Source organism: Protopterus annectens, chromosome 2.part1 (genome assembly GCF_019279795.1).
Source record: "Protopterus annectens isolate FY-2018-M chromosome 2.part1, PAN1.0, whole genome shotgun sequence".
In the NCBI taxonomy this organism is placed as follows: Eukaryota; Metazoa; Chordata; order Ceratodontiformes; family Protopteridae; genus Protopterus; species Protopterus annectens.
In genome coordinates this window covers 1988388469-1988408563 of record NC_056729.1, presented here as the reverse complement: position 1 = coordinate 1988408563, position 20095 = coordinate 1988388469, and positions in this window count along the sequence as shown.

The following is a 20095-nucleotide window of genomic DNA, read 5'->3' as shown; positions in this document are numbered from 1 at the left end:
GAGTCATTGACAATTGTGTGTGGTAGACATCGTGCACACGGCCCTGTGGTGGCCCATGTGACATACAACCATACTAGTGTGAGGTGTCACATTCTCTACGGATATGCTGACAGTGTGGATGTCTGCTATGTTGTGCATAGGTCATGTCATGGTGTGACAATGCTGCAGCCAGACATCCACGTGCATGGGACATGGCATGTGCCATGTCACAACGTGTGCACCGATGCAGGGGCATGGGTCACATTGGTAACACCTGTGCTCTGGCCAGATCACAGCTCACTATGTGGTACTGTGTGCATACTGCACTGGCATACCAATGCATACTACACATGCAGCCATTGTGTAACACCTACACCATTGTATGCATAGCTGAATGCACGTAACACACCAATAGGTTGTGTGGTGTCATACCACTCTACGCTAACGGGTGTATCTACTGTACATGGGTGGTGTGTGTGTCGGGTGGTGCGAGCTGTATACCGTGACTGGGGCACACACAGGTGAGCATGTCATGCCTAGACACATGGGGAATATCAATACAGCAGAACATGCCTTTGACTAGCAACAGACTTACCTGCAACAGACCCTTGTCCTTGCGACACGCCAGACGGACCTGTAAAGGCATTACACAAAGGTATACACATTAGCCATTACTATCTCCACGGTCAGCACTGTGCATGTCACATCATGCATGTGTGTGGTAGCAAGTGCTATGCACATGTCTGCTAACACAACATAGCATACTATGGTTTGCATCTTGTGTGGCCATATACCTGGCATGTATTGCTATATCATGTGTTGTACTATGACACCCACACCCACGTCGCTTATCATACAAACATGCAACACTGACGTACCATGCGGCTCCAGGCTCATAGCTTGGGAGACACCCACCTCCACGATGGACGCAAGTGTTTCTGCGTGTTGTTCCGTGGGTGTCGCCAGACTGGCCAGGAGCTCCTCTGTGGCTGTGAGTGGGGGCTGGGTTGGTAGCCCACCACCTGTCCCACGTTGTTGCCTGGTGATTGCAGTGGCACGCTGTCTTGCATGCCGGATCAGGTCTGTGCAGTGCCTGCGGATTTGCTGATAGCTGCGGTTGTATCCGCCCACGCTGTTCACCCTCCTGCACATCTCCTCCCACATCTCCTGCTGTTCCTGTGCCTGCTGTGGCACATAGCTAAATAGCACAGCGTGGTTACTATGGAGGTATGGAATGATCACCTCCTCCTCCTGTCGGCTGAAAGGTGGAAGCCGGGAACGTGGCATTATCTGGAAGACATAATGATGGTGGCAGGTCACATTCACACTGCTGTGCTGGCATACTGTTGGAAATACATTGCTATGACATGTACGACATCTGCACAGTGATCTGTGAAGGGCATCGTTGCAGTGACACAGCCGATGTTGTGGCTTCACACCATTGAGCACTGGGTGTCACATCATATCTGTGTGCCACCCCATCACACTGTACACGCACCATGTAGATGTTAGCCTGCCATGGACATGTGTACCTGGCTGCACCTATGTCCATATCAGTTGGCATAGGTCCCCATGTGACGTCTGTGCTACTGTTCACCTGGACGCTGTGTATATGTCAGTACACATCACGTCTGTGTCCATTGTGAATGTCAGCAGCGGCACTGTACACATACACATGGACACCTGCACATGCATGTGTTGTGCCATGTACTTCCACACAGCACTGTACGGGTGCTGGACAACTTGCCACAGCTCACCTGTGTTGCACATGTGATAGACATGGAGCAATGTGTAACCATGACACATTAGCAGGAAAGGCCATGCATAGCATGTACACACACACATTGTGCAGAGCATCACACAGCACCTGTAACATGACAGGGTGCATCACCACCACATTACTGCTGGGTATGGTTGATAGTGAGAGTGCCTTTTGTCCATTGCACCATGTAGGACTGTGATAGCTCATGCAGCCTTGCTGGTCAGGTCTGCATGATATGGCAGGGTATGCCACATACATGGCACTGGGTGTTATCCACCTGGGGGTTGACGGTATTGGCAGGGTGGCTGTCCATTGCATATGTCATAGCTGTGTGAATATGGACATTCAACATGTTTATCACCATGGTGTGGACACTGTCCTCAAGCGAGGTATGCTGTATGCTGCTTGCTGAGGGTGTGTCTGGTGCATCACACATCCATGCATACACTGTAGCCCTGGCAGGTGCTATGTGCTGGGATATTGATCGACACAGTGCTGTATGTGGACACACACCGCTATCCCATGCACATGGATGTCTGCCTGCACTGATGTGGGTACCACATATGTGTACATCCAGTGCCCGCTGCCACCCACATGTCTGTTGCTGCACTACACACCGCCATCCCTCCCTCTGTGAATGTGGTGTTGGGCACAGCAGAGGTATCCATGTATGGGGACAGGGATGTTCACATAGCAGGCCCACTGATGGTATCGTCGATCTGACCATACACATATGACGCACCCCTCACACATACAACCCATTCATATTGTTGTTGACAACGGTGACACAGCTATATTGCTATGCTGGAGGCATTCACAGACATACATACACAGAGGCATGCACGTCCATCTGTGGCATTGCCTGGACTATTGCTGTGGTTCAGCACCTAACGTGTTTGACTGCAGCTGGCGCAGACCTACTGTGCACATGTCTACATGGTAGGCCTGTTCTACGGTAGGCATCTGTGATGTGCTGTGCACATCTCATATCTGCACATTTGGTTGGTGTCCATCGGTCCACGGGCCAGTGGTGGGACATACAGGGATGTTGCTGAACATATATGCATGCAACCCTGTACAGCTGTGACGCTAGCCTCTCAGATGCTCATGTGTCGTGGACGTGAACACCGTACACACACATGTGGTTGTGGGCTGGCGTCCGTACCCATCTCCACCTGTGGGTTGCTATCATCCCACACACTCCTTGTACTGTATGTTCAGGCTATGCACCTATATGGGGCTTGTGTGCATGCAATACGATACTATATGCCTTTGCACCCTTCACAGACAATGTCACACAGGTACACCAGCAGCCGTACACATTGCAGGTTGTTGTCAGCATGTCACATGTGGTACACACCTAACACATCTCCTGTGGGACATGGTCATTTGTACGGGCATGTCCAGTAGTCACATACCACAGATACCCCTACATGACGGCTATGCAGGACATGTGTGTGTACAGCTACTGTGACATGTACATGAGCAATGCCCCCCTACCTACATCACATGGTACTACCTGTGGAGTATGTGTGTCTGCATCCATGCTATGGCCATAGATGACAATTGTACATCAATATGTGCAACATACCTCATTGGGGGTTGTCATGTGCACATCTTCCATGTGTCAATGCATTGTTTGTGTCTGTTGGGCGGTCATTGTTGTGCATGGTTTACATGGCTGACATAGCGTACTGTGTCTGATTCCAGGTACGTCATTGGGCTACCAGCATTGTACATTTCTACAGCACATTCCAGCCATCATGTAGCCAGCTTAGATGACAGTGGGAGGTGTTCCGCCATGTGCACATATGTCACACAGTACAAGGGTGACTGACACACATTGTCAGGACTGGGTTCTGACTGCTGTGGATGTGTGTACTGGTGTTGACAACCATGACTGCACCAGATGGTGTCTTCTGGATGTGTAACATTCACAACACACACCTACATTCACATAGCAGCACATCGTCCACGACAATGGACATTCCTGCATGAACACTGTGTACGGTATGTCTGTATGACCACTGCATATATCACTGGTAGCCACCAGCATGGCTGCCTACAACAGCAGTGTGTATCCTGTGCAAACATGGGTTACACCAGTCACAACACACCTGTGTCAGATGGCCCTGTAGTGGGTGACAGTGCAGTTCAATTCATCATGTAACAGTATACATCGTGCACCAGTATGTTGCAGACATGTGAACGGCTGTGCTAGCCAACATATGCACACATGACACATCACCTGGTGCACCGTGTCTGCCTTGCCACCTGCTATTGTGACCACCCTGTGATGACATTGTACGGCCCACATGGACGGGAACATGTAATGGCTCAATGGTGAATTAACCCTCCAGGTGTGTGTCTAGCCAGGTGTCCAGTAGCCAGTGGTCTGCACGCAGGGACAGTGTACATTGGACTACTCTGTCACTGGGACTGTTGACTATGGTCATACTGTAGTTATGCAGGCATGTGGTGTTTGTCCAGTCTGATAGTCGTGTTCAACCACACTACCGTGGCACACATGACCTGTGGACATCTGCCTAAGGTGTGCAGCCCACATGTACATCTTCACATGCTATGCTGCCTGTGCAGCGGTGTCACATGTCTGTCTCCGGCAGGGCTGTCACAGGTAGGCACAGCATGCAGTGATGTGGGACAATGCTTACACCCTCCACTGTGCTGTACACAAGCACTGCACACACAGTACAGCACACATGTCATTTATCTGCAGTGCCTGGGACCTGCCTCCATGCCCTACACGGCACACCTGCCAGTCCAGATTGTACACAGATCATACCTCCCAGGCACATACCTGGACTGCAACACACACGGGTGGGTGGTTCCCACACCACACCATGATTTACTCACATACTGCATATTCCCATGACACATTGCATCATAGGTAATCCATGTTCAGATACCCATGTTCGTGACCACTATGCACATTGTGACACGCAACAGTGAATACACTGTACACCACAGGTTACATGCCGGTCGTGTTGGCATACTGTACATTGTACCTAGGACAGTTGCTACTGCTATGTATTGACAGCAACACGCCCTTCCCTAGTATGGACTCCCATGTACCCACACATGCTTGGCCATGCAGTATGCATAGCTGGGTGACACATTACACGACACATACCATACCTACACTGCCCTCAGCATGCACCACACCTCCATGTGTCTGTGTGCTAGGCCTACACACCTCCCCCCTCTGTTTGCTGAACATCCATGCTTCTCATCCCTGCTAGCCACACCCTAAACACACAACCATAGCAGCATGCATGGTACATACACACTACAGCCGGTATTACTGACATCCACTGACAGAGGTAGTTGATGGCATGGCACCCCATACGATGGACAGTCTACGTGCCTATGCCAACACTGATCACAGTGCACTTCTGCTACATTTACACACTGGTAGGGACCATGCTATTCCACACTGAGACATGGTGGTACTGGCCTTTTCACAGACTCCACAGTGGTATTCCTGTTCCATGCACATGTGCTGTATGGGCACATGTGCAGGCTGTTGCACGGTAGTTATGTTCACCTGTGTGTTGTGTGTCACTTGACAGTCATGGTGTGTCCTCATGGTGCATGACATACTCCACAGCTAGCTACCTACACATGACTGCCAGACATTGCAGTGTGGGCCCTCACGCAGTGTGGTGGTATGTCTCTGCTGTTTGACTACATCCACATTCAATGCGGCATACCACAGTCATGCAGGCATTGCCAACACAGATGTTGCTGGCATCGTGCCTGCCAGTGGGGTACCTACCAACAATACACACTCTCACTCAGTACAGGGTTCCAATCCTTGGCTGGACATTGTATTAACCCTGTGGACACATACATAGTACTGCCATGCACATGTTATGTCCGGGAACACAGTCCCAATGTCACCTCAAACCGCCATAGTTGTTGTATCCCGCCAACCTGGCTGTTACATGTCTCTGCAGCAGCACACTGCAGTGACTGCTAGCCCATTCATGAACGTAGTGTACCCTGACCACCACACTACCACATCTATCACACTACACATGGATGGTACTGCATTGCACGTATGGGGCTGCATCTCTACACCCATGACTGGGCCATTCAGTATGGCACTGGGCCACATCTTGACATACATGCTTCACACACTCATTGACTACCTGCATGCCTTTACTGGCACCCTTGTTGGGCTTCTGTGCGCAGCACACCACATCCCATGCTGGCCACCTGTCATACTATTGCATGGGTGGTTGGGGTGGTACAGAGGGTATCACATCAGACATGCTCCGCTCTTTGCCCTTCAGCACCATTCCACTTTATGCTATTGCCAATGTACACATCCAGCATCACATCGTACCCTATGTCTCGGGATGTTATGCCATGTGCCTTCTGTACAGTTCACACAGTGGTGCAGGCATATCATGCAAACTACAACAAGTCAGGGACGTGTGACATTGCACAGTCCTCAGACATGTGGCCCCTCATGCTCAGTATTTGCATATGTACACTACCTGCTGTCACACAGTACTGTACATGCCTACATATACCACTTCTACATACCTGGCAGCATTCTAGCTCATCCTACTCATGTTGCTGACACCCATACAGGTGTCAGTGTGGCAGATATATCATGTAGATATCATTGCATCAGTTACATCACACATAGTGCATACACATCACCTTTGCATACTGACAGTCATGCGGTGTGTATCACATGGATACTGTCCCTATACAGGCATATCACGTTGTACATGGTTGATGTACACACACATGCCCCACATGGTGCTGTGGTTGCCATATTCCACCATGGCGTGGGTACACATGTGCAGGACCACGCATTTCTGGACCGTATGTCTAGCTGATACCTTGGGTGCCCTTGTACCTGTGCCATACACACATGTACACGCAGGCCATGTTACAATAACACATGTGTGGTGTACCTTACACAATGGATACAACGTTACATGTCTCAGTATAGTCATGCTGTGATCTCTACCCAGCTCAGACAGTTTACATATGCAAATGACAGTCATGTAACACATCTGTACTCACCTGCATGCCACTAACACAGGGGTGTAGTCTACTCTGCCATGGGCCATGTTCTCCACAGTACTGATGCATGTAGTACTCCTACATGGTGTTTGCAGTGGGCAGGGTGGGAGGAGCAGTCCTGCATGTGTGCACACATGCCACATTTCTCGGCCCGGGCGTCTGTGTGACATCCACAGACTGGACACACACCGTGCTGTGGGACATATGTCCTGTGCACATCCCACAGGGGCACACTGTGTCACTAGTCATGTGATAGCTCCCTTGCTGGTAGGGTGACACAGACCCATGGTACCACCACAGCGGACGTACTGTATAGACATAACAGTTGACATCCACTTCTGCCGTTCAGTGGACACTACCATGGGGGGGGGTCACTACTGTCTACATTGCACATGTGTTTACACATGGCCCTGCTGGACATCATTGTGGCACACATTGCACCTGCTACAGAACGTTTGGACATGGTTACTTGCTGTTCCCTCCATTTCGGGTACCTATTCTGCTACTACATTGTCCCATATGTGCAGGCCATACATATCTTGTCTATGTACATAACATTAGGCCATCCCTCCATCATGCATGCTGTGCCTGTGATACTGTCTATGATTTCTGAACATATCCATCATGACAGCTTTGCATTACACATAATTGACTTAGTCACCCCTACTGCGTGGGATACGTGCGTCGTGCGCACATTCCGTATGACATCGACGGTATATGCCCATGCACATGTGTGCTGTGACACTATACATACATGTCCTATCCCTTGCTGTGGCACTTCATTGTTGGATATCCACTGCCAGCATCAGCGTGGGTGGTGGCATTGTTCTGTGTTTGCAACCCCTATGGCAGACCTGGGGTAGGGTTACCACCTGTGCCACTTTGCAAGGGACAGTCCCTCTTTGGGCAGTTGTGTCCTGACAAAACATATTACAAATGGCAAATGTCCTGAGATTGTAGGACATAATTATGTCCCATTTTTATGTAAGAGTTGCATCACATAGTTATTTATGTATGTACATTCCTAAATGTTACAAGACACGCAATAAGCAACTTAACTGCTACAAGACTACGCTTTTATTTAGGCAAATGAGTACAGTTCTACCCTTTGTACTGACCATGGGTATGTGTCCACCTGTAACATCTGATGTGTGTCCCGAAGATGTCCCACTTTTGCCATTTGAAAAGGTGGCAAGCCTAACCTGGGGTTATCCCGGGTGTGTACATGTTGTCCCACTGCTCTGCACACGTTGTCCACAGTCGTTGGTATGCTGCGCGGCTTAGCATTACATAACCAACCTTCACCTCTCTCTGCCTGATGGACAGGTATCTTTACCTACACACACACCGTTCACATACTGTACAGATTCGTCATACCTATCGTGTGTTACACACCAGTACATGTCGTGGGTTCGACATACCTTTCCGGCCTTTGGTTCTGCGTTCTTCTGTATTGACTTGTTAGTCCTTTACTGTTCCTTATTTGTTCGGTATGAACATACGGTTTGAATATCCAGGGAGTCTTCCTTATATTCGTCGTCACCTGAGGCATGTGGGTTGATCAGGCCAATAGCTGTTCCTCGGTGTGTACTTATGCGCATATCACCGGTGATCCCCCTCCTTTCGTTCGATTCTGGCGTCGGCACTAGGACATGGTTCTTTCCTCGTGTGGCCGTTGGTTATTTGCAATACCTTCGTGAGGATGGTATGTATTGTATCATCTTTGTGTGACTGCATCCGCTATGTGTGGTGTCGGGTACATTTCGCTGTGGTGTTAGCCGTGGATTGTGTGTGTTGGGTATGGTATTCTGTTCGACATGTGGGTGTCCGTGTCCTGGCAGCAGCTGTCGATGGCGTTGTGCATTCAGATGTGTAACATAGCTGTTATATTCCTGTACACAACGGATGCAAGGATGCATCAGCCGCTGCTAGTGTTTCCCACGAGCTTGTTGTGGGTATGCCGCTGTCATTGACTGCCTGTATGTTTTGCTACGGTTTTAGCTGTTATCCCTTTGATATGTGCGATGGGGTATATCTGCGGATGTGGGTAAGGGAGTACGGGTGTGAGTCTTGCATTTATACATACGGGATATGCTTGTGTGTGTGCTCCATCCCTGCTTGGGGGGCTGCAGGTTACCTGTCTGTTGTTCCGGGAATGTTTGTTTTGTTGATGTCGTGTGCTGTCGGTATCGCCTGCATGTGTGCTTCCTGCACGCATTCCTCCTTCACATGGGTTATATATCTGCGGATGTTCGTCCGTGCCTACTATCCATTGGCATTTTGTCGCTGATAGTTACGGTGAATGTGGTCCTATACTTGGGACGGCCTGTATGCTACCGGTAGCCTCCTATTCCTGTGCCGCTTGCTTACTTCACGGTCGTGGAACACACAGCGGTATTTACGGGACCGTAAGTGTTCCCGATCGGTGCCGGGATAGCACATTCGTATTTTCGACGTACATGCCTGATGCTGTGTAACGTTGCCGACGGACCGTGTTGAGTGTACCTTATGGCCGCCATACATACGGTCATGGTTTGTACATGCGTCCTTTGCATCTCCTGTTGGCTATGGCCCTGTGGGACATTCTGGGACATTTCCGCTTTGCATCGTTTTACGTCGCCACGTGCATAGCCACTGAGGAGATGTCAGTACTGCTTTGTGGGTACTGCTGTACATACGCCTATGGTTCCTGTACTGTATGCCTACGCATGTTATTACACTCCGCCTGTGACATGTCATCTACATACACATTTTACAGTGGCACACACATTACACACACACAGCGGAACACACGACAACCTCACCTCACACATACACATATTGCCGCCATGACTCTCAACCTTCTATTTCCAGAGTGAGGAACACACACATTAGTAATGTGAAACAAATGGGCATAATGTGGAACACATAGTAATGGCATAGTGACAACTTCAACTAAGTAGGTCATAGGTTGATTATGATATGCTGATTTACTTACAGTGAAGAACCTTTAATGAATTACTATGATTACATTCTATTTACCAGGATGTCATTTATATACATTCCTAACAATGGATGTTTGACAGACATTTTCAATGTGGAACTTTGAGGAACTGCGAGGAACATGAACTGTTTTACACCCCAAATGAGGTACGTTCCTCATAATGTCGTACACTTCACTGGTATGCTTGCCGCTTTCGCACCGACGGTTGAACACAATACGTACGTTGGCCGCATCGCCGGTGGCGGCGTGTATCTCCGCACTCATATCCTATGGATATGACACGCACATATCCCGTTACTGTACCGTGGACTGGTGACCATCCCGACACGCGGATATGTATTGATGCAGGTTGACATTTCCATGGCTGGCGTTACCTGCTCTGCCCACCCTCCCGGATGATCGGGTTGTCGGACACTTTGTTTACTATGTGGTGATTTCGCGTCTTACTTATCTGTGAACTTGCATCCCTGGGTTCCATATTACCCTGTTGTACTTTATATCTGTGTATGCGTACATATATTTCTACATGTGTACTGATATCTATTTCCGTATCTGTGTATGCACATGAGTACATATGTGGTCGACTTGCGGCGATAGTGGCAGCATACGGCTTCGCCGTGTGCTGTAGAACCGGCGTGCGGTGAGGTGTTGGCGTTCCATGCTCTGCTGGCTATTGGGTGTGCAGTGTTTGCGCGGTGCCTTTGTTGGAGTCACACATACGTCCGCACATACTGTACACATTACGGGCGGACATGTTTGTGTGGCGTCCATTTTACTGTGTGTGCAGGTCAGGAGGTGTCAGTCCATGGGGCCTACACTGTCAAAGTATGTGCTATGCGTTCCCTCTTTGCCAGGGCGTAGGCATATTGGGTACGCCTCTGTCTACCTACTGGGGCTGGCTCAGTGTGTCCATGGCGCTGAACGCCCTGTGCCTGTGCTTGCCCTGGCAGTTGTGGCGGGCTTGGTGGCCCTCCGGCATTATGTCCCTGCAGCAGCTGTTTCCGCAGAATCATATTGTGTAGCATACAACATACTATGAATATGTGGGCACTTGTGCCTGGAGAGTACTGCAAGGCTCCACCGGATGTATCCAAGCACCGGAACCGTGATTTCAACATCCCAACACACGCTCTATGATTATTCTTGTTTGTGCGTGTGCCTCATTATGGCGTTCTTGCATGTGTGTGTGTGCATTTCTGATGGGTGTCATCAACCACGGCTCCAGTGCGTAGCCAGCATCCCCCACAAGGTGACCTTGTGTGATGTCCCCCCTGGCGAATACCTGATACAGCTGTGAGGCATGCCAGATATGGGAGTCGTGGTAGCTTCCAGGGCTGCCAGCACACACATCCATGATAATGCCCCGCGCATTGCACCACCTGGCAATTGATGGAGGGGTATCCCTTGCGGTTTATGTAGCGTCTACCCTGCTCCCCGGGTGGTGACTTAATTTCTATGTGCTTACAGTCTATCACACCCAGGACCTCCGGGTATTGTGCCACACGGTGGAAGCGGCGCATATTGCTAGCCAGCTCCTCCTGAGATGTGGGGAAATTTATGTGCTCATGGGCATGTGGTAACATGGCATCCAGGAACTGGTGTAGTACCCTGGATGCTGATGCCTGTGAGATGCCCATTATGTCCCCGGTTGGCCTTTGAAAGGTACCTGTAGCCAGTATTCGCAAGCTCACACATACCTTGGTGTCCACTGGGATGGGCTCCCCTCTGTTGTCTCTTGTTCTCAGGCCCGGCCGGCACAGCTCCACTATTTGCTGTAACGTGTCCCTGTCCACCCTGTAGCGCTCTACTATCTCCAGGTCTCGCAGCCCCTGGTAGGTCACCCTTGGTCTGAACACTCTCCTTCTCCTGTGAAGCCTACGGTAGTTGTCGGCACCACCCTCCGCAACTCCGTCTGTCTCTGCCACATACCTATGCATCACGGCCACGGCGGCACCCAGCATATACATATTAAAAGTTCCCCATCTGTTTACACCCTACGGTGCGGCGTTTGGGAAATCGCGCTGTGTGTTGTGTGCATTCACACTTAATACTGTTGTGCTGTATACCCGGTGATGTCATTGGGTGTGTCTGTGCAGCCGTATCCATGGCTTATTTCTGTGGTTTTACGGTTGCAACTGCAATGGTACTGCCTGTAGTGTTACATTACAGTTGCCTGCATTGCCTTGGCTTTGCATCTTACATTACTGCATCCTGCAGGCACATGGCATATGATGCATTTTATCTGCAGCCGCAGTTATGCTACCTCTGTACTTGGCTGTGGTATTTCGGTTATTTGCTCTTTGCATTTCTGCTACATCCCCTACTATCTTTGCATTCATATGCCTCCCCTTTCCCGTTATGCAGGAGTCTGCATGCAGAGTTATCAGCTGCCGCCGTTTGCCCTTCCTGGATTGATTGGTGTTGATTGCTCATTACGGCTCCATTTACACTGCTTCCGCATTTCCTCGTATTCTCCGCATTACCTTCCTATATCCATGGTTGTTGACGGGGAGGCCATCACATGACTGGTTTAGGGAACGTAGTCATCCTCGTGCACATGCATCTGTACGCGCATTATGTACTCTCAGCGCATCTATTTCCTAACACGCCAGTCCTGATGCTGTGATGTGCATTGTACAGCCCAGATTTGCTGACCTCCAATATCCTTCCTCCAAATGTGGCACACCCCTCTGTGGTTGACATGTATCTCGTGTAGGCCACTCCTCGGTGTAGTACCGCTACGCCGTTTGCTCCATCCTTACACCGGCGCCGTTTTTGCGATTCACTATTATCTGCCTCATTTGCATGGAATTGACTACTAATACATGGTTACGGCGCCGAACACCGGCACCACTCCTTGACAACCATTGCGCTGGGGTTGAAGCTTTACATACATACTATGGTGTGTGGTGGCTGTGCAGCTGATGTGTGTTATACTGCTCTTTTAGGACATTGTCATATTATTTCATTGCTTTGCAACTTCTGTGCACATATCCCGGGGGTCTGCTGTTCTTTCTACGTATGTGCCATTTATGTCATTTTTTACATTTTGTGCATATTTTCTTTGGACATTCTCGGTGCCTTTCCACATTGCCATATTGCACCTATATGATACCTGACTTTGACAGCCTTCCGTTACTCCTCCGGTATGTTTGGGTAAATGTAAACCGTTTTTTTTGGTTTACATTGCCATGCCATTACGCTTCGCGCCACTTCGTGGATCGCTATTTGCCCTCATTTGCATGGTGCAATACCGCACACAGTGTGTTTTGCATACCTACGCCGGGGGCGGAGATGGTCCGGCGCACGCTGGTAGTGCACGTGGAATTCATTCATACCTGAATCGCTCAGCAGCCATATTTGGCGTTATAACGCCGACGCTATGCTGGCGCCTGGCGCAAGGTTCATGAATCCAGGGGTATATTTTTAAATGTGCTGACAAGGGTGGAAATGGTAGCAGATTTATTAAATAATACTGCTGAATATAAAAGATTAAGAAAAGACCCAGTACTAGATTTTAATAATGAATTGTCAGCTTTATTGGAGCGAGGAGAACATCTAGGTTTCTTTAATAGAAAAGATGTTAATAAACTATTTATAAAGAAACCTAGAACACCTATTTTCTATGCTCTACCAAAAATACATAAATGTCTGGAAAGACCTCCGGGCAGACCGATTGTTATAGTATATAAATGCTTTATTGATGATCTTCTTATGATTTGTAAGGGTGAAGTTGTTGAATTTTTGGATTTCTTTGAGACCCTAAATATGAATGAACATGGATTAACATTCTCTCATGAATTTAATAGGGAAAAAATTAATTTTCTGGATGTAGCGCTGTATAGTAATTTAGAACAAATTGGTTTTAGACCATTCAGGAAGAATACTGCGGTCAATATGTTTCTACATGCTAACAGCATGCACCCAGAACATTTATTACGTTCATTACCTCTAGGTGAATTTAAAAGAATATGTGATCATACTAGTGATGAGAAGGAGAAAATAAATGAATTGAATGATGTTGAAATTAGATTGAGTGAGAGGGGGTACAATAAAAATCTCTTACTTAAATATAAAAGGAGACAACTTGGGAAAAGAGATGAGGGTCTGTGGAAATTTGGTAAATCAAGATGTACTTTGGAAAAAGTGATAGCTCCGAAATATGTTGAGAAAGAAGATATTGCTGGGGAAAAGTTATTTTTTGTTACTAAATTTACCTCATTTTCAGAAAAATTAAGGAGAATAATAATGAAATATTGGTATTTAATTAAAGAGGATGATAAAATTGGCCATTTGTTCCCCGAATATATTACTTTTTCTTATAAAAGGGGAAAGAATATAAAAGAGTTATTAAATTATAATTTTATGAAAGGGAATGAAATTAAGAATTCTATTCTGGGTACATTTCAATGTGGACACTGTAGCTTGTGTAATAGGGTAATGAATGTGGAGAATATCAATGGTATTTCTGTTAATCCCAAATTTTACTTCAACTGCAGGTCGGTGGGTGCAGTTTATGCTTTATGTTGTTCTTGTAAAGATGTTTGGTACATTGGGCAAACAAAAAGAATGGTTAGAATTCATGTTTAAAACACTTAAGGGATATTAGAAATTGTAGTGAAGTAAGTCCTGTGGCACAGCATTTCCTTGGAAAACATGGAGGCTCTCCTAGTAGTTTAAAGTTTTGTGTTTTGGGTAAACCTTTTTCCATGGGAGGGAGTGATTATTCTCAAAAATTATTGGAATTAGAGACAAAAATTATCTTGAAATTTAAAACTTTAAAGCCATTTGGACTCAATTTGGAACTGGCTATTTAGTCTAATGTAATTTGATATAAGCTAATGAAGTTAATTTTTGTATTTAAATTAATGTATTATTTATATTGTAGTATTTTAAAATAGTTGTGCATATTTATAATTGTTAAAAGAAATGCATAGATAATTGAAACAAAATAGACATTAATATGTGGATTTAGATAGATATATTTAAAATTTTGGATAAAAATGTTTAAATTTAATATGTAAAATGGGGATGAAATGTTTATTGAATAATTGAATGAATTGATTAAGTTGTTTGTGTTAATTGCTTTATGAAGTGTATATAAATGTGCTTAAAGCATACACTTTTTGTGATCCCTTGAAGGCGAAAGGCCGAGGTACCAGATCGCATTGTTAATAAAGGAAAATACTGGTAAAGTGCTTGGACTTGTGTTTTATATCACTATCCATTGAATCTAATCCTCAGTGGTTTACCCAAAAAGCAAATAACTTACTTTCTTGGGATGTGGAAAAAATAAAGGAACATGATCTTAGCCATTATATAGTTAAACAAAAGAACAGCTTTGTATCAACCTACATTTTCTAAATCATAAGAAGTATGACTGGGAGGGGCAAAGCAAAAATCAGAGGCATTAAAATCATAACTTAATCATAACTAAGTCACATTTAACCCCAAAAGTAATTTACAACCATGCTTTTCGATTTAAACAACTTAAGACTTCCTCAGAACTATTTTTTAACCAGGTTGCTTCCGTTTATAAACAACCCCACCATGAGTAGTTAATGCATAAAGTTACGTCTCCTAATAAATCAAAAAAAACGTAAACAACATAATTTTGCAAAAACTAAGTAAATATATCATTTGAAAAATATATGCATAAAAAAAATACAATGAATATGATAGATATTATAGATAACATCAGTCATTCATGATCAAATAATTTAAACCAAAATGAATAAAACAGGCCAGTCAGAATATATATATATATATATATATATATATATATATATATATATATATATATATATATATATAGTTCCCCTTTATAGTTCCGAAATACTGAAATCTCTAATTTCAGTATCTCGGGACCATAAAGACGAAAACCAAAAATGTCGAAAGTGCATAAGCGCGAATTCAAATATCTCGAATCCGCGCTTATGCAGTGCAGCAATGGGACAGGAAGTGTCTGGCCGGGATGTTGTACAGAAGTTAAGGTAAGTGAGTGTATGTGAGTGTTTTTGTAAGTTCTGCATGTGGGTTATGGTAGGGAGGTGAATGTATGAGTGTAATCTCGGAGTTGGTATATATAAGTAGGGGGTGTGGGGGATGCAGGAGGGCTTGCCCCCTTCGTAGATGTAGTGTAGGAATGTGTAGTTTGTGTGTTGTGGGTTGAATGGTGTGCGTGTTGTGTGGTGTATGGTTTGTGTATGTTCGGGATTGTAGTTTTTCGTGATTGTATGTTTCGGGATTGTGGGCCATTCGACTTTATAGTTTCAAGATACTGAAATTAGAGATTTCAGTATTTCAAGATTATAAAGGGGAACCATATATATATATATATATATATATATATATATATATATATATATATATATATATATATATATATGTATGGGTCTACTTTTATTAGTCAAAGTTACGTTTCTTCGACTAACAAAAGTACGACCTTATTTACACGAAAGTGCACTTCAACGAAAGTGCATTTCCGTGAATTCCGGTTCATCGAACTGGCAATAAAAATAAAAAAGATCACTGTAAAGGCAGTTCTGCAGGGGGGGCAAGCCTGGCAGCAATGTGCCGCAATGTGGATGATTCCATATACTTTCCATCCATGCCCAGAGACTGGAGAACTGTAATGCACCAGTTCTATATCATCGCAAACATCTCCCATGTACTTTGTGCAATACAATACACCCACAAACCTGTCAAGAACCCAGTATATCCTGAAACAGACAGATATGCAAACAGAAAGGAAATAGACTGAAGGGACAAATGCCGAAGCAGTGTGGTGAATACAGTAAAAAAAATAATAAACAAACAAACCAATGTGTTCTTACACAAGAAACGATCACTTTAATACGATAAAATCTCCAAAGACAACACTTTCACCTTTTACAATCCAGGCATCATCAGAGTCAAAAAAAAATCACAGCAAGCACATGAATAGGAAATACAGACTGACATCATTTCCTGTAACATCATGCATTCATAAATAATATTCTAATTTATAAAAAAAAAAGTCCATATAGTTAAAATTGCTGCAATAACAGAATAAAATACTAAATAGTAAAACCATGTAAATGACAGAATTTTTGAATTACATCAACAACACCACTCAATACCTAAAGTTCACCTGTAGGGTACTCCAAAATAAAATTGATTATTTAGATATTCTTCTTACAAAAGATAACTGTACAGGACAACTATCAGCCAACATATTTAGGAAACAGACCTACTCTAATACATTATTGCATTTTGACAGCTGTCATCCTGAACATCAGTGTAGGAGCATAGTCAAGGGACAGATGGTCAGGCTGTCCAGGTTGATCAGAGATGACAAGAAATTTTCTGAAAAAATTGTTTAAGTTGATAAAGATGTCCAAGGATAGGGGTTACCCTGTTAAACTTTTACTGTCAACTAAGAAAGAGGAAATAAGGAGCTATGCAAACAGGTTCCTCTCCATCATAAGATGGGGTCACAGTAATATTAACGTGAATTATGATGAAGGCTCCAAAAATGATGTTATGATTTTACCATTTAATCAAGATGCCTCACATTTAAAGGGGAGCATGAAGAAAATTTGGGGAGCCTTACTTGATGATGACCTGAAAAACAAATTAGGGTCAGAGCCTAAGATTGTCTTCAGTAGAGGCAAAAACATTAAAGAAACTTTGGAGAGGGACATGGGTACTAAAAAGAACTATTATCAGGGCTGCAGGGGGTAGCAGGCGGCTGGGGGAAAAAAAAAAAAAAAAAAAAAAAAAAAAAAAAAAAAAAAAAAAAAAAAAAAAAAAAAAAATTTTTTTAAAATGCGCGCAGACCGACCGAGTCCCCTTATCGGGTCTGGTGCATGTCGCGCCAGGCAGGGGCCCCCCCCCAGGGGGACACACACAAGGCCTGTGCACTTTACAGTACACAGACCCCCGCCAGGGATATGGGGACGATCGGACTGCAAGAGGAGCAGCAGGGACTCGGACAGTGCCTCAGGGATCTCGGCCGGGCGCGGGAAGGAGCATGTGGATCTCGCTGGTCTTCGTATTGCGTGGGAAGGATGTATGGATTGTATGGACGTTAACTCTGGATGTATTCATTCAGGATTCAGGTAAGGTGCCTTTCAATTTACAATGTTTATCTTTCTTTGTGTATGGTGCTTGTGCTTTACTGGTGTGTGTGTGTGTGTGTGTGTGTGTGTGTGTGGTGTGTGTGTGTGTGTGTGAAAATACCTTATAGGTGTGTGTGGTAGGAATGCCTCAGGCTTGAACCCTGTACCCTGTATGCAGGTGTTAAAGACTTGAGTTCCTACCCACCACCATTTAAAAAAATTTCAGATTTTACCTCATATTTGATCTGATCTGTTCCTCATAATATCTGTGGTTTGTAAATGTTGTAATGCTTGATATTTGATGGTGTAGTAGTAGCATTGTTGCCTCACAGCTGCAGGTTCTTGGGTTTGATTCTTGGCTGGGGTTCCTTCTTTGTGGGGTCTGTATCTTCTCCCTGTGTTTGTGTGGGTTTGCTTTTGTGCCTCCCATGTTACAAAGACATGTCTGCATTATTTCTTCCTGGGCCTCCGCTGAAAATTTGTTTATTTGTTCCAAGTCAGACTGTCCTGATTAAAAATGTTAAATAAAATTGATAGGCATTTGAATTTCAGACTTAAGGGTTTCTGAATGTTTAATTCATTTGATGGTGCAGTGGTAGTATTGTTGCCTCACAGCTATAGGTTTTCTGGTTTGATTCTTGGTTGGGGTGGCTTCTGTGTGGAGTCTGCATCTCCTGCCTGTGTTTGTGTGGATTTGCTCTGGTGCCCTGCCATTTTACAAAGATGTGTCTGCAGTTTTAATCCCTCGTCTCTGCTGAAAATTGTTTTTGTTCTGTCCGCAGTAAATTTGACAGGCATTTGAATTTCAGACTTCAGGTTTCTGAATGTTTAATTCCTTGCAGATTTGATGGTGCAGTGGTAGTATTGTTGCCTCACAGCTATAGGTTTTCTGGTTTGATTCTTGGTTGGGGTGGCTTCTGTGTGGAGTCTGCATCTCCTGCCTGTGTTTGTGTGGATTTGCTCTGGTGCCCTGCCATTTTACAAAGATGTGTCTGCGTTTAAATCCTGCGTCTCTGCTGAAAATTGTTTTTGTTCTGTCCGCAGTAAATTTGACAGGCATTTGAATTTCAGACTTCAGGTTTCTGAATGTTTAATTCCTTGCAGATTTGATGGTGCAGTGGTAGTATTGTTGCCTCACAGCTATAGGTTTTCTGGTTTGATTCTTGGTTGGGTGGCTTCTGTGTGGAGTCTGCATCTCCTGCCTGTGTTTGTGTGGATTTGCTCTGGTGCCCTGCCATTTTACAAAGATGTGTCTGCAGTTTTAATCCCTGCGCCTCTGCTGAAAATGGTTTTGTTCTGTCCGCAGTAAAATTGACAGGCATTTGAATTTCAGACTTCAGGTTTCTGAATGTTTAATTCCTTGTATAATTGATGGTGCAGTGATAGTATTGTTACCTCACAACTATAGGTTTTCTGGTTTGATTCTTGGTTGGGGTGGCTTCTGTCTGCATCTCCTCCCTGTATTTGTGTGGATTTGCTCTGGTGCCCTGCCATTTTGCAAAGACGTGTCTGCAGTATTAATCCCTGCATCTCTGCTGAAAATTGTTTTGTTCTGTCCGCAGTAAAATTGACAGGCATTTGAATTTCAGACTTCAGGTTTCTGAATGTTTGATTCCTTGCAGATTTGATGGTGCAGTGGTAGTATTGTTGCCTCACAGCTATAGGTTTTCTGGTTTGATTCTTGGTTGGAGTCTGCATCTCCTCCATGTGTTTGTGTGGATTTGCTCTGGTGCCCTGCCATTTTACAAAGACGTGTCTGCAGTTTTAATCCCTGCTGAAAATTGGTTTTGTTCTGTCTAAAATTGACAGGCATTTGAATTTCAGACTTCAGGTTTCTGAATGTTTAATTCCTTGCATAATTGATGGTGCGGTGGTAGTATTGTTGCCTCACAGCTATAGGTTTTCTGGTTTGATTCTTGGTTGGGGTGGCTTCTGTTTGGAGTCTGCATCTCCTGCCTGTGTTTGTGTGGATTTGCTCTGATGCCCTGCCATTTGCAGTATTAATCCCCGTCTCTGCTGAAAATTGTTTTTGTTCTGTCCGCAGTAGAATTGACCGCATTTGAATTTCAAACTTCATGTTCTTCAGAATACATAGTAGCACAACCTTTTTCTAGCAATTTTCTAAGTTTATAAGATGAATATTTTAAATTTGTCCCTATTTTTGGGACTGTATTCCCCATTATTGGCTAGGTTTTTGTGCTAAGG